General features: G+C 44.7%; 1 protein-coding gene across 8 annotated transcripts in view; it reads left to right on the top strand.

Annotated features, from left to right (window-relative positions):
- Positions 1-14,994, top strand: part of PRKAG2 (protein kinase AMP-activated non-catalytic subunit gamma 2) — a 324,996-nt gene that overhangs the window by 250,624 nt on the left and 59,378 nt on the right. The window lies entirely within an intron of this gene.

The following is a 14,994-nucleotide window of genomic DNA, read 5'->3' as shown; positions in this document are numbered from 1 at the left end:
GTTAACATTTGAAGGGGATGAGCTTGCTCTTATGCAAAATTAATATGTAAAATGAAATGTGATGAGCTCAAAGTCGGGAAAGAACTTTATATAAGATGCTTGACAATTCGAGGACTTGAAAAGGCCTTCACACTGTCTTGTGTGCTTCCATTATTTATTTAGCAACTTCTCTTTTTTCCAGGAGTATTGATAGAATAAAGCTCTCGAAACAAAGAATGTGCCATGTGGATGCTGTCCCTTGTGCCAACTTTACTTTAATACCTCTGTTCATTCACAGTCAGGCAATTACTTAAATAAGCCTGCACAGCCAGCATAGACGTGTTAACCCAATAGAAATAGCCGGGTGCCTGTTATCTTTTAGATTCACTGCAGCATTTCACAAACATGTTAGCTGGAAGAGAATGCGTTCATAGTCATTGTCATTAAAAGTGTCCATATTTATTGGTAACAAATGGTGCATTTCAGAATTTTACTGGACTTCATTTGCATTTCATCCTACAGAAAAATAATCCAGGGTCTTCATTCGAACCCATCTCACTATTCCTTATATTTCATTATATTGCAGGCCAAATCTTGGCCACTGTCCACAGGGTGGAATGGTGTGCCCGTTCCATAAGACTTTGAATGTCTAAATCACCAGGGTTTTGTCTCTTATATTAGTAAGAATGAGAATCTTTTACATTTACAATTTTTGCAAATTAACAGGGAGGCAAGAAGAGACTAGAGAGCAGCCTCTGTTCGAGAGGAACCTCTACTACTTATTTAGCTGTGTGACCTTGGACAAGTTACTTAACCTCTCTGTGCCTTGGTTTTCTCATTTCTAAAATAGAGCTAATATCAGGTATTTTGAGGATTAAATGAGACAATCCATATCATGGCATTTAAAAACAGTGTAAACCCATAGTGAGCACTTCATAAATGTTCGTTACTATTATTGCTTAAGTGCCATTAAGCATTGTACTGAATTCATGAGCTTTTAAAGACTTATTAATGAATCTCAACACAGAGATTCTTCTCAACACAGATTTGGTGTCCTGTCCCTTTTCTTCTTCTTACTTGAGATTTCTTAATTTAATTATGCATTTCTCTAAGCAGATATACACTCTTTTTTTCTTTTGCATTGTGTCTGCCAACGTAATGAATGTAAAGTATTAAACCTAAGAATCTAAGAAAGGAATTTCCACCCTTCACCCATCTATTTTTATCTATATTGCTGTCATTCCTTTAAAGCACACTGAATCCCACGAATAACCCTGTCAAACTTTTCTAGATTCTTAAGGAGGCAGAATGTTAAACAGTGACTTTGAGGCTGAGCTGAGCTAGAAGAAAGAACAGTGTTGGCGTGGTAGTCCAAATGCAGCTTTGTTTCTTTTGAACTTTAAATTACTTATTCATCCAAAATACAGGAAAATTGAATATCAAGCAGAATCTCACACTTATTTAGCAGGGACAAAAGTCCCAACAGTAAGACATTACACCTCTAAATATCCTACATAATAGGGAGCCCTTGACGAGATCCTCATTTCATCTTTCAGCATCCATCATACCCTGTTAATGTCTTCATGTATGCATTGATGTCTGGAGGCATTGCTTCAACCAAGATATATTCGCTGTACGCGGAAACACATGATTACTCATATTTTCATTACCAAGATTTTTCTATTTCCTAATAAGTTATAACTGATACTATCTTTGTTAGAAACATCTTGGAAGCACTGGTGAGATTAGGAAGAAAGATTGAGTTCTACCCTGCCTAGTTGGGTCATCTTTGGCCTGGGTTATGACAGGAGCTGCCATCCCTTTTCTGCTGTCAACCCTTCTTACCACGACAAGAGGGACATTGTAAGGGTGGGTTTGATGGCCTCACTGCTCTATGGGACAGTCTTGACCACCTTCCTCTGTCTGCATATCCGATAAGTGCAGACTTCTCTTACTCCGCAGGCTCAGTGCCCCTCCCTCTCTGTGCATAAGAATAGCCAGAGATCTTTTTTAAAAGGCAGATTCCGGTTCTCTAGGTCTGGGGTGGGACTTGCCTAGCACAGGGGCCGCTCCTGCTGCCGGTTCACAGACCCCTCTTGGAATAAACAGGACGTGGGCCGGCCAGCTTTTTCTGTAAAGGGTCAGATAGTAAATATTTTAGCCTTTGCGGGTGTTACGGTCTCAGTTTCTGTCGCAACCACTCAATTTGCCCTTGTAGCAAGAAAGCAGAAAGCGGCTAACACAATCCAAGGGGCGGGGCTGGGCTCCAGTAAAACTTCTTTACCAAAACCCAGATTTGGCCCTCAGACATAGTGTGCCAGCCCCCTGCTCTGTGTCTCCCTCACTGTGTCTGTGCCTTAGAGGGTGGCACGTGATTAGAGCTGCATGCTTTCCATGCCACACCGATCTTAGTAAGACTTCAAGGCTCAGCTCAAGTCTCTTCTGGTCTCCGAGGCCTTCCCTGAATACCCTGTGTACTTCTCTGGCATTCACCTTTCTCTCCCCCGTGACTACTACCACAGCTGGCACATAGCAAGTTCTCAGCAGTGCTTTGAATCTCAATGATTTCATTAAGTGTTTGTAGTTACTTTATGGGGATACTGGGGGAGGAAATGATTTTGGGTATGAGAAGCCTTGCCCATAGCAATCTGGGATTTTTTTTTTTCCCTCCCTCCGTCCCTTAGGGTCTCGCTCTTACCTGGGGTGAAGTACAGTGATGCGATCTCAGCTCACTGCAGCCTCAACCTCCTGGGCTCAAGTGGTACTTCCACCTCCCAAGTAGCTGGGACTACAGGCGCATGCCACCATGCCTGGCTAATTTGTGTACTTTAGTAGTGATAGGGTTTCACTATGATGGCCAAACTGGTCTCCAACTCCTGGGCTCAAGTGATCTGCCCGCTGCAGCCTCCCTAACTACTGGGAACTACAGGCAGGAGCCAAGGTGCCCAGCCAGCAATCCCTTTCTGTGTTTGCTTTTGACATTTGTAATTGTTACACCGACCACATCTTCGCTGTGTTTGTGTTTATCTATATTAACTGCCTTGAACTAATTTACTAGCCAGGACCAAGCACAAAGTACTTTGCAAGCACCTAAACACAACTCGCGAATGCTTTTTGAGGTAGGTAATTATTCAGCAGTTTTATCTGTGATTAATAAACCCGCTCCACGCTGGCACCACTTCATGAAGTCTGCAGCCTCTTTAGAGCTGTCCGCATTCTCTCTCAGCTGCTGGAGGAGCTGGGCTATTTCAAGTTTTTGATAACTTGCTATGGCGGTTTTACCCGCTTCTTAGCAGAGAGTGTCTTGCCAGACTGACTGTCTCTCCTCTTCCTCCTCATTTGCCGCTTATTTCATCCCGGTTCAGCCATTCTGTCCTATTCTTCTTCACTTGCAAAGATTTTCCAAAGTAGAATCCAGGCCGGGTGTGGCGGCTCACCATTATAATCCCAGCACTTTGGGAGGCAGAGGCAGGAAGATTGCTTAAATCCAGGAGTTCAAGACCAGCCTGGGAAACATGGTGAGACCCTCGTCTTTATAAAAAATTTTAAAAATTAGCTAGGCATGGTGGTGCACGCCTGTGGTTCCGGCTACTCGGGAGGCTGAGGTGGGAGGATCACCCGAGCGCATATGGTTGCACCACTGTACTTCAATTTCATGTCTCCAAAAAACAAAAACAAAATGACAACAACAACGAAGTAGAATCCTCTTTCCAGAATGTACCTCAATCTTGCTTTATTTTTCTCTCTGTTTTTTTTTGTCTCGCTCTGTTGCCCAGGCTGGAGTGCAGTGGTACAATCTCGGTTCACTGCAACCTCTGCCTCCCAGGCTCAAGTAATGAGCTACTCATGCCTCAGCCTCCTGAGTAGCTAGGATTACAGGCATGCGCCACCATGCCTGGCTCATTTTTGTATTTTTAGTAGAGATGGGGCTTCACCATGGCGCCCAGGCTGGTCTCGAACTCCTGGCCTCAAGTGATCTGCCTGCCTCAGCCTCCCAGAGTGCTGGGATTATAGGTGTGAGCCACTGCACCCAGCCAATCTTGCTTGTTTCTAGCAAAACTGGTCAACCTCACCTACAGTGATCAAAATAGGTAAAAGTAGGGGCCACTTTTCATAGGAGGGAAAGAAAGCATTGTTTTTTAGTAAGGCATCTCGGGATTCAGGCCCAGATCTGTGATGAAGGGACTGTATTTCCTTGGACAACCCGTGAGTTCTCTCGGGGCTTTGTCTTGTTGTTATTGCTGTCATTAAGAGTTTTCTCTATAAAACCAGGGGGCCGGCACTTAGTGATCTTTTGCTTTTCTCTCTAGCTTGAAAATCAGACCCCAAAGCAACCAATAATTACTATTTATAAATAAATAAAACAAAAATGTGTGTTCACTCAAAACTCATTCATTCTCAACTGGAGTGAGTAACACCCTGAGTAAGTGAAGATCGGTTCTTGTTGGGAGACAAAAAAATTGCAGCTGTTACAGTGGGTTTTGGCCACCCGAAGGGCCATGGTACATGAACAAATACACAGTATATCTGTGCTGTTAAAATGTCGTGGGGGTAGGACAGTTAGGGGGAGAATGTATAAAAAAGACTCGGGGAGGGGAGGATAATGAAAACGAGGCTTAGAAGCTGCTGGAACTTGCTTAAGGGAGAATTGCCTCCCTGTGTATTTGTGGTCATCTATTGAGTTATTCCCTTATCTCTTGGGTCTCACAGCCAAGAGTCAGCTTGCAAGTTTCTTGACTCTACTGCGGGGCACTGACCTCTGCTGGTGGAGATATCAAAGTGGCAGGTGTGTGGGCACAGTCTGCTACTTGTCGATCATTACTTAGGGCATGAGAAGGCTCGGGCGATCATCTGCTTTCCAAACGCTACCCTTCCCTTCTGAGTTCACACACTCCTCGTAGATAAGAGACTTAATGTTTCTGGATTATGAGTAGTTACAATTGTATGAAATCCCTGTAATTAAAGTTGTTGCTCTGGAGTTGGCGCCATATGTAACATATTGCCCTATTCCGTAGGGTCTAGGTACACATTTCAGCTCTGTGAAGTCAGGATGTGACTTCACATTTGGTGGTGTCTCCAACTTGGGTAGGGTTGTTGTCTTGGAGTAGATAGAGGTTTTGTCACCAGAAGATCCCTGACTAGTTTAAGCAGAGGACAATGCTGGGAGGATTCGGGGTATCGGTAAGTGGGACTCGTCACCAGGCTTCGCAAGTAACTGGAACCAGCTGGAAAGTCATCAGGGCCCGGGGCACTGAGCACCTCTGGCCATTGCTCTAGGGCATGTGACCTCCCATCTCAGAACTTTCTCTGCTTCCTGGCGGATGCGTTGAAGAATGGCCTCTTGGCCCTACAGCTGTTCAGCTCCGACCCCACAGCCAGCTGAGCTGAGTCCTTACCCATGCTTCGGACCCCAGTGATATAACTCACATCCCATACGATTCCTCTTCCTCCTGGAGCACTGGATATGGACTTCTCGCTGCCCTGTCCGAGGCCTCCATCTCATCCTGTGCCCTCAGCCTGGAGGTCGTGCTCTCCTCCATGGCTCAGATTCCCCTGACACTGATCTCTCTGTGCCCATCTCCTTCCTTCCCCTTCCTTCTTCGGTTTGTTTTCTTTCTTTTTGACCAGGCTGATCCCGTAAATGCCCACATCCTCCCAGCTGTTTTAACAGGAAAGCTGTTTGACTCCAGGTCCAAGAGAACAGCTCCTTGCTGCTGCTTCCGGCTTGTTCACCTCTCTCCCTCGCTCCCGGCCAGTGTCATCTTCCTATGGACAGTTCCAGCAGCCGAGCTCTCCCAGCGCCTGCTCTGCCCCCTCCAGTTAATTTGCCATGCTGCTGTTGGAGATGTTTCCTTCAAACATGTTTCTAATCCCGTCGCTTTCATTTCTAAAGCCTCCGGTACTTTTCCTTCGCCTGTAGGAGTCCGCACTTCCCGGCACGCCCTCCTTGCCCCCTTCTCCTCCCTCCCCAGCCTCACCTGGTGCCTCTTTCCTCCCTGCATTTCCCTCCAGCTACTCTGGCCTTCATCAGCTTCCTCAAACTGCCTTGCTCCTCCAGGCCTGCCGGACTTGACACAGACAGCTCCTGCTCCTTGAAACCTTCCTTCCTCTCCTTTGGCCACCTGCTGGTTTTCTCCAAGTCTCAGGTTAGATGCCGCTTCCTCAGGGAAGCCTTCCCTGTCAGAGAAGCCCCAATGAGGACTTCCCATGCTGTCTCATGATCCCTCACAGTTGATAGGTGCTATTGGGGGACGCACTTCTTTGTATTTCCCAGTAGCCCTTCCTATTTCTTTGCCATTACACTGCAAGCTCTGTGAGGATGGAGACTGAAATCTTAATATTTGCCAGGTCTTGAGGCAGCTGGGATGAGTGAAACTTGGCTTTCAGTAAACATTCGTCACACAAATGAACGTATGCATTTTGGAGCTTATGCTTTTACTCTGGCACCTAGGCTTGCCATACTTCAGGTGGTCAATGTTATTTCTTACAAAGACATAAGGCATTTCTACTTGAGGCATCGGAGAAATGAGAGGAAATGCATTTGCCATGTTGATGGTGCACTAATCAAAGAGCAGTGAGGGCGGAGCAACGGAGGAAGTGAAATGACTGAGTGAACCCCGGAGCTGTGAAAGGCTTCTCCACCCAACGGTGACATCAGGGCTTGTGAGGTTCGCAGTTGAATAACCGAAGGCAGTAGCAAGTGGGTAGAGTGGGATGGCTCACCTGCGGAATCTGGCATCCGAGGAAAGCGCCTTGACACCTTCCTTTCATGGCCGTGATTACACTTGTGCTAAGGTTAGGGGGATCAGAGTCAGGTTCATCTCGATATGAAAAGGGAAGAGCGATTTTGGGGGAAGGGGACTAGTCTGGGAACCTTTTGGCTAAATTTTAGTCACTTTTTAATCTGTTTAATATGCTGCCTTGGCCGGGTGCTGTGGCTCACCCCGTAATCCCAGCACTTTGGGAGGCCAAGGTGGATGGATCTTTTGAGTCCAGGAGTTCAAGATCAGCCTGGGCAACATGGCAAAACCCTGTCTCTATAAAAATAAATAATACAGAAAATTAGCCAGGCATGGGAGGTGGGAAGATCACCTGAGTCCAGGAGGTTGAGGCTGCGCTGAACCACGATGGCATCACTGCATTCTAGCTGGGGCAACAGAGCAAGACCTTGTCTAAAAAAAAAAATATATATATATATACATATATATACATATATATGTATATATATATACATATATATACATATATATATATATATGTACACACACACACACACACGCTGCCTTCTGTCCCACTTGGAGCTGTTTCCCATGTATCTGAATTTATATAACATCAATGAGGTTTCTGAACATCATGCTAACTGATTCATTTTATTTTAGGTTGTACTTTGGTCATTTGTAACTAACAGGAAGTTGCTAGCAATAAGTTGTTATTTTATGAATCATTTTCCACATTTTCTTGGAAGTGGAATGTTTCATTGTTCCATGAAGACCTCCTCCCCAGTACGCACATGCGCATTCTAAGACGCTCATTTACCCCTTTCCTTGGTTCTCACTCTTCACGTTGACTTCTCTAGCTTTGAAGCTTATACATATGATGTACCCCCCCTTTTTTAATGCATGTGTAATTAGAGCCATAGCAATTAAGAGTATGAGTCAGATTCACCTTAGAGTCTCATTTCTTCTACTTAATAACTGTGAGACCTTTAGTAAGTTACTTAAAGCTTTGGTTTCTTCATATGTAACTTGGAAATAATAATAGTACCTAGCCAGGAGGATTATATGTGGATTAAATAACATGGGCATGATATCCACTAGAGCAGGGGTCCCCAACCCCCTAGCCGCAGACCGTTACTGTTAGGAACTGGCCCACACGTCAGGTGAGCAGCAGGCAAGCGAGCATTACCTCCTGAGCTCAGCCGCCTGTCAGATCAACAGCAGCATTAGATTCTCATAGGAGCGCGAACCCTATTGTGAACTGCACAAGCAAGGGATCTAGGTTGCACACTCTTTATGAGCCTTTTTTTTTTTTATTTTTTTTTTATTTTTTATTTTATTTTTTTTTTTGAGACAGAGTCTTGCTCCGTTGCCCAGGCTGGAGTGCCGTGGTGCAATCTTGGCTCACTGCAACCTCTACCTCCCAGGTTCCAGCGATTTTCCTGCCTCAGCCTCCCAAGTAACTGGGATTACAGGCACTTGCCACCATGCCCAACTAATTTTTGTATTTTTGTAGAGATGGGGTTTTACCATGTTGGCCAGGCTGGTCTCGAACTCCTGACCTCGTGATCTGCCTGCCTCAGCCTCCCAAAGTGCTGGGATTACAGGCGTGAGCCACCGTGCCCGGCCTTCCTTATGAGACTTTAACTCATGCCAAATGATCTGAGGTGGAACAATTTCATGCTGAAACCATCCCCCTGCTCCCCCATCCATGGAAAAATTGTCTTCCACTAAACTGGTCCCTCCCAAAAAGGTTGGGGACCGCTGCATTAGAGGGCCTTGGATGTAGTACAGTCTCCATCAGCAGTAACTGTGATGATGACTAGGAAGACAAGAAGAAACCAAGCAAAAATTTAAGGTGATTCCTCTGCACTGTCAGACTTTGCCCCATGTGAACACGGGTATGTATATGCCACGTACAGTTGGCAGCTTTTGCGATTGGATGTTTGCACTTATCCCTGTTCCTGAGAAATGCTCTCAGGAAAGATGGTGTGTCACCATTTTACAAATGAAGAAATCCAGGCTCAAGGGCATTAATTTGTTCAAACTCACAAGAAAGGCAGTAACAGTTCTGACCTAGGGTTGGTCTAGATGCTTCTGTCTGTCTTCTCCATTGCCTCCCATTTGAACTCGGAGTACCTTGAGTAGTCCCCATTGGTGAACACTGGCTTGCTACCTGACATCTTCTATTGGTGACTTACTGTAATGGCTCTGCCAATGGTTTTTTTTGTGTTTTGATTTGCGGTAGTAATTCTTGTTAGTGCTGTCACACAGTGTAAAAACAATGGCACGCCATGGTAGAAACCGCCAGAGGACGCACAACAGAAAGATCCGTTATATTGCAAAACCCCAAAGAGGTGCACACATTTATTGACATATGTGTAATCTCTGCAAAACTCCAGTGTTTCATTGTGAGTTAGGACAGCCTTTTGTCAGAGTCTCAAACTTCAGGACACTTGGGGACTTGGATGAAGTGCCCATCTTGAATTCATCAGAATGAATTCACCAAATTGCTCTGCCACTCTTGTGACTCAGTGGTTTGCTAAATATATTCACTTACCTCTCTTCCCGCCTAAAGTCTACTGAAATGACATAGATCAGTGAAATCAACTACAAAGGTAGTCATGCTTAATAAAAACAAAAACTTAGTTATTGGATAAGTCAGTAAAGTGGATAAACCTTTGTCAAGTCTGTTCAGGAAAACACGGGTGAAAATGCAAAGCTTTAGAAAGAAGAGAAGCTTCTTAACTATAAATGCAGAGATCTTTAAAAGTAATGTTGATCAAAGCACACCGGCCGGGCATGGTGGTTCACACCTGTAATCCCAGCACTTCGGGAGGCTGAAGTGGGAGGATCCCTTGAGCCCAGCAGTTCAAGACCAGCCTGGGCACCATGGCAAAACCCAGTCTCGACAAAAAAATAAAGAATACAAAAACTATCCGGGTGTGGTGGCGCACGCCTGTGGTCTCAGCTACTTGGGAGGCTGAGATGGGAGGATTGCTTGAGCCTGGGAGGTGGAGGTGGCAGAGAGCCAGGATCCCACCACTGCACTCCAGCCTGGGCGACAGAGATGGTACACTTCAAATTGGCGAACTCTATGAATGTGAATTATATCTCAAACTGTTTTTGTTGTTGTTTTGTTTTGTTTTTTTGTGACAGGGTCTCACTCTGTCACCCAGGCTGGCCTCCAACTCCTAGGCTCAAGCCATCCTTCCACATCGGCCTCCCAAAGTGCTGAGATTACAGGCGTGAGCTATAGCAACCAACCCCAACAAAGCTGTTTTTTAAATAAGATAATTGAAAAGTCTTATTCCTCTTCTGCTACGGAAGAGCGTACTATTCTATTCAGCCTGTTTATGAATGAATTCTGTAAAACTTTTCAGGAACAGTTAATGCCTTATTTAAATTATTTTAGAGCATAGGAAAATATGGAGCGCTTCCCAGCTCCTTCCGTAAGGCTAGCTTGATCTTGAAATCAAAGCCAGAGGAAGATAGCACACAAAGAAGAAAGCAAGTGATCAGTCTTACATTTAAAATGTGAGCAAAGCTCCTAAACAAACACTAGCTATGCAGTATTAAAAGCCTAATATATTGTGGTCAAGTAAGGCTTATCTTAGAAATGCAAGTATTCTTCTGTAGATTAAGAAATCTAGGCTGGGCGAGGTAGCTCATGCCGGTAATCTCAGGCCTTTGGGAGGCCAAGGTGGGCAGCTCAGGTAATCCCAGCCCTTTGGGAGGTCAAGATGGGTCGATCGGGTAATCCCAGGCCTTTGGGAAGCCAAGGTGGGTGAATCACTTGAGCCCAGGAGTTCGAGACCAACCTGGGCAACATGACAAAACCCCATCTTTAAATTTTTTTAATCTATTAGGGAGCTGGATGTGGTGGCTAACACCTGTAATCCCAACACTTTGGGAGGCCAAGGTGGAAGGATCACTTGAAGCCAGGAGTTCAAGACCAGCCTGGACAACATAGTGAGACTCCCATCTGTGCAAACAATAAAAAAAAATTAGCCAGGTATGGTAGCGGATGCCTGTAGTCCCAGCCACTCAGGAGGCTGAGGCAGGAGGATTGCTTGAGCCTGGCCGTTTGAGGTTGCAGTGAGCAGTGGTCATGCCTGGGCAACAGTGAGACCTTGTCTCAAAAAAAAAAAAAAAAAAAGCCAAAGACATCTATTAAGAAATCTAGTCCCAGCTTCTTGGGAGGCCACGGTAGGAGGATCTCTTGAGCCCAGGAGTTTGAGGCCAGCCTGGGCAACATGATGTGATCCTATCTCTAAAGAAAGAAAGAATGAGAGAGAGAAAGAAAAAGAAGAAATCGCATAAGGAATTAATGTCATTGATAAAGGAGAGAAACTGGTAGTCATCTCAGTAGATACTGAAATAGCAATTAATAAAATTCAACATATGTTCCTTTTTAAAAATCCTTAATAAACCAGGGATATGAGGAAACTTATTTAAGTTGCTAAAAGTATACCTGATGACAGCCAGCAGGGGCAGCAGCTGTATAATTCCTGGTGCAGGTTGAGTCTCCCAAATGCTGGAACCGGAAATGTTTAGGTTTTCTGATTTATTTATTTATTTTATTTTATTTATTTATTTATTTTTTTTTGAGACGGAGTCTCGCTCTGTCACCCAGGCTAGAGTGCAGTGGCGCGATCTCGGCTCACTGCAACCTCTGCCTCCTGGGTTCAAGTGATTCTCCTGCCTCAGCCTCCCAAGTAGCTGGGATTACGGGCATGCACCACCATACCCAGCTAATTTTTGTATTTTTAGTAGAGATGGGGTTTCGCCATGTTGGCCAGACTGGTCTTGAACTCCTGACCTCAGGTGATCCGCCCACCTCGGCCCCTCCAAAGTGCTAGGATTTCACAGGCATGAGCCACCGTGTCTAGCCAGTTTTAAGATTTTTTTCAGATTTTGGAATATTTGCATATATGTAATGAGATATCTTGGGAATGAGGACTCCATTGTAAACACGAAATTCATGTTTCATATATACCTTATATACATAGTCTGAAGGTTATTTTGTACAATTTTTTAATAATTTTGTGCATGAAACAAAGTTTGTATAGATTGAACCATCAGAAAGCAAAGGTGCCACTGTCTCAGCCACCCCTGTGGACAGTCTGGCATCACCATTGTTCCTGACTCTGAATTTATATGCTACTGATAAATACAGTGAAAAACCTATATGTTCAGGGTAACTTATGGCATCGTGTTGGCGCTCGGAAAGTTTTGCGTTTTGGAGCTTTTGGGATTTTACGTTTTTGGATGATGGATGCTCCACTGTACCTGCCAAGGTGGTTCTCGCTCTCCTGTCCTGGCTGATGCTTGCTGCTTCATCCCTGTGAGCTCTCCTTGGCCATCACTGTTCTCCTGCTTCATCGTTGGGTTCTCTTGCCTGAGAAAGGAATCACTGTCTGTGGTAGATGCTTTAACTATGTATTAATAGTTCCTAGAATTCTGTGCAAAGCCATTTTAAAACTCTGACGGGAGCCACATACAATTTCAAGGTCATTGCTTTGTCCGTGACTTTCCTTAGGCATCCATTGCAACTCACTTTGAACTAATTGGGCAAACTCTGCCTTGATCCTGCCTGTGCTTTTTCTTCTTTCCTGATAACTCCTTTACTGCCCCCTTATTTAGAAGAGTGTGTGCATTTTCTTGTCCGTGTACACGTTTGCCCCCACACACAAAACCAAATGCAAAAAGCATGGAAAGGGGAAAAAAAATAACAGACTTCATTTACTCTGCCACCTTATAATTGTAAATCCTGTAAAATTATGTTTAAGATTTGCCTTTGTTTCTGTTCATGTTTCTAGGCACTTTAGAAAAACTTAGGGGTTTTTATTTTATTTTTTGGGATGGAATCTCGCTCTGTTGCCCAGGATAGAGTGCAATGGTACGATCTCAGCTCACTGCAAACTCCGCCTCCTGGGTTCAAGCAATTCTCCTGCCTCAGCCTCCCCGTAGCTGGGATTACAGGTGCCCACCACCATGCCTGGCTAATTTTTGTATTTTTAGTAGAGACGGGGTTTCACCATGTTGACCAGGCTGGTTTCAAACTCCTGACCTCAAATGACCTACCTGCTTCGGCCTCCCAAAGTGCTGGGATTACAGCATGAGCCACCACACCCGGCCTATTTTATTTTATTTATTTTGAGACGGAGTCATGCCCAGGCTAGAGTGCAGTGGCATGATCTCGGCTCACTGCAACCTCCACCTCCTGGGTTCAAGCGATTCTCCTGCCTCAGGCTCCTGAGTAGCTGGGATTACAGGCACCCACCACCATGCCCAGCTAATTTTTGTACTTTTAGTAGAGATGGGGTTTTGCCATGTTGGCCAGGCTGGTCTCGAACTCCTGACCTCAGGTGATCTGCCTGCCTCGGCCTCCCAAAGTGCTGGAATTACAGGCATGAGCCACTGCGCCCGACCTTATTTTTTTAAATAGAGATGAGGTTTTACTGTGTTGCCTAGGCTGGTCTTGAACTCCTGAGCTCAAGCAGTTCTCCCACCTTGGCCTCCCAAAGTACTAGGATTACAGCCATGAGCCACTGCACCCAGCCAACTTATGAGTTTAATTTTTTCTCTTCCATATACTTCAGACTGTCACATTCTTCTTCTTTGCTTATTTCTTACTCAGATATTTTTTAACAGTTTTCTAAAAAGAGAAAACACTATATAAATATAGTAAACTTGTATTTCTAAATGCAGAATAAAGTATAAAAGATACATTTTAACACTGATAATTTTTTGTGGAATTATAATGAAATTCAGCATATTAAGTTAAAATTGTGAATAAGGAATCAGGGTTTTTTTTTGGTTTGGGGAGTTTTTAAGTGAAATTTGGGACAGTGTAAATTTTGTTTTAAAATGCATTTCATTCTTATACACTTAAAGACAAGTTTTGAATCTGTTACTATGACCTGTGATTAATGAATATGAGGGTTTTTTCTGTTAACATGATTATTTTTTAAAAACTCAACAATGCTATTAACAACAATAACAAAAATATTCCAATATTATGTAACATCAAAGAATGTCCTTGCATAAGATGATGATTTTTTTGTTTCAAAATTGTATTATGAAAATTTCCAAACATGAAATGGTAGAGAGAATGGTTCAATGCATTCCAAATAGCCACCGTCCACCTTCAACACATCAATTCTTGGGACAGCCTTGTTTCATCAACACCCTCACCCACTTCCCCGTGCTCGGATTATTTGCAGGTGAATCCCAGGTCCAGTAATGCCTTGGTGCTTCACAAAGCAGTGTGCGCTTCCTCCCCCGCTTCCTTCCCTTCCTCTCCCCGCTCCCTCCCTCGCTCTTGTTGCCAGGCTGGAGTGCAATGGCATGATCTTGGTTCACTGCAACCTCCGCCTCCGGGTTCAAGTGATTCTCCTACCTCAGCCTCCCCAAGTAGCTGGGATTACAGGCACCCACCACCACGCCCAGCTAATTTTGTATTTTTTTAGTAGAGACAGGGTTTCTCCACGTTGGTCAGGCTGGTCTTGTACTCCTGATCTCAGGTGATCTGCCCGCCTCGGCCTCCCAAAGTGCTGGGATTCGAGGCATGAGCCACTGCGCCCGGCCTAGTAGTGTCCATTTCTAAAGGCCCTTGGCGTTCTGGTCCTGAGTAACTTTCCTGTCGCATCTCCAGCCACATCCCATGAGTGCTAGACTCCAGCTGTTTCAGACTAAGATATGGCTACATCATTCTTCAAACATGCCGTGTTCTTTGGGACCTCTGTCTTTGTATACGCTATTGCATCTTCCTAGAATGTTTCTTCTTCTCTTCTGTCTCAAACACTTCTTCTTTCAGGATCCAGCTCACATCCTGTTGGCCGTGAGGACTTCTCTGGCTCCTCCTGTGTGTGTTCCTGTAGCACTTTGCAGTACTTCACCCAAAGTGCTTATCACACTGCACAATCCAAACACTCCTGCAGGGCGGGGACTAACCTGCCATGGGGCAGTGTTTGGTGTGTCTCCTGGGTCCCGCAGGAGCAATCCGCCTTCTTCAAGGGTCTGTGGATTCTCTCAGCTTTCCTGGTCTATTCCTGCAGTAGTTCTGGACCAAAAGTTTATGATGCAAGTTGCCACATGCTGCTCTGTCCGTCTGAGTGGGAGCTGCAATCCAGTCCTGCTTCCTATCCACTATTTTCCCTTGAATATGTGTTTTAAAATATAATAGTCAGTGGTCGTGATAAAAGAGAGAGGGGTTTAACTTGGTATCAGGTGTATGAGTGTGTGTGCATATGTGTGTGTGTGTGTGCGTATGTGCATGTGTGCATGCATGTGC

The sequence above is a fragment of the Nomascus leucogenys genome, chromosome 13, assembly GCF_006542625.1.
Source record: "Nomascus leucogenys isolate Asia chromosome 13, Asia_NLE_v1, whole genome shotgun sequence".
Classification (NCBI taxonomy): domain Eukaryota; kingdom Metazoa; phylum Chordata; class Mammalia; order Primates; family Hylobatidae; genus Nomascus; species Nomascus leucogenys.
The sequence above is the reverse complement of the archived record's forward strand: the minus strand, read 5'-3'. Positions and strand labels throughout refer to the sequence as shown.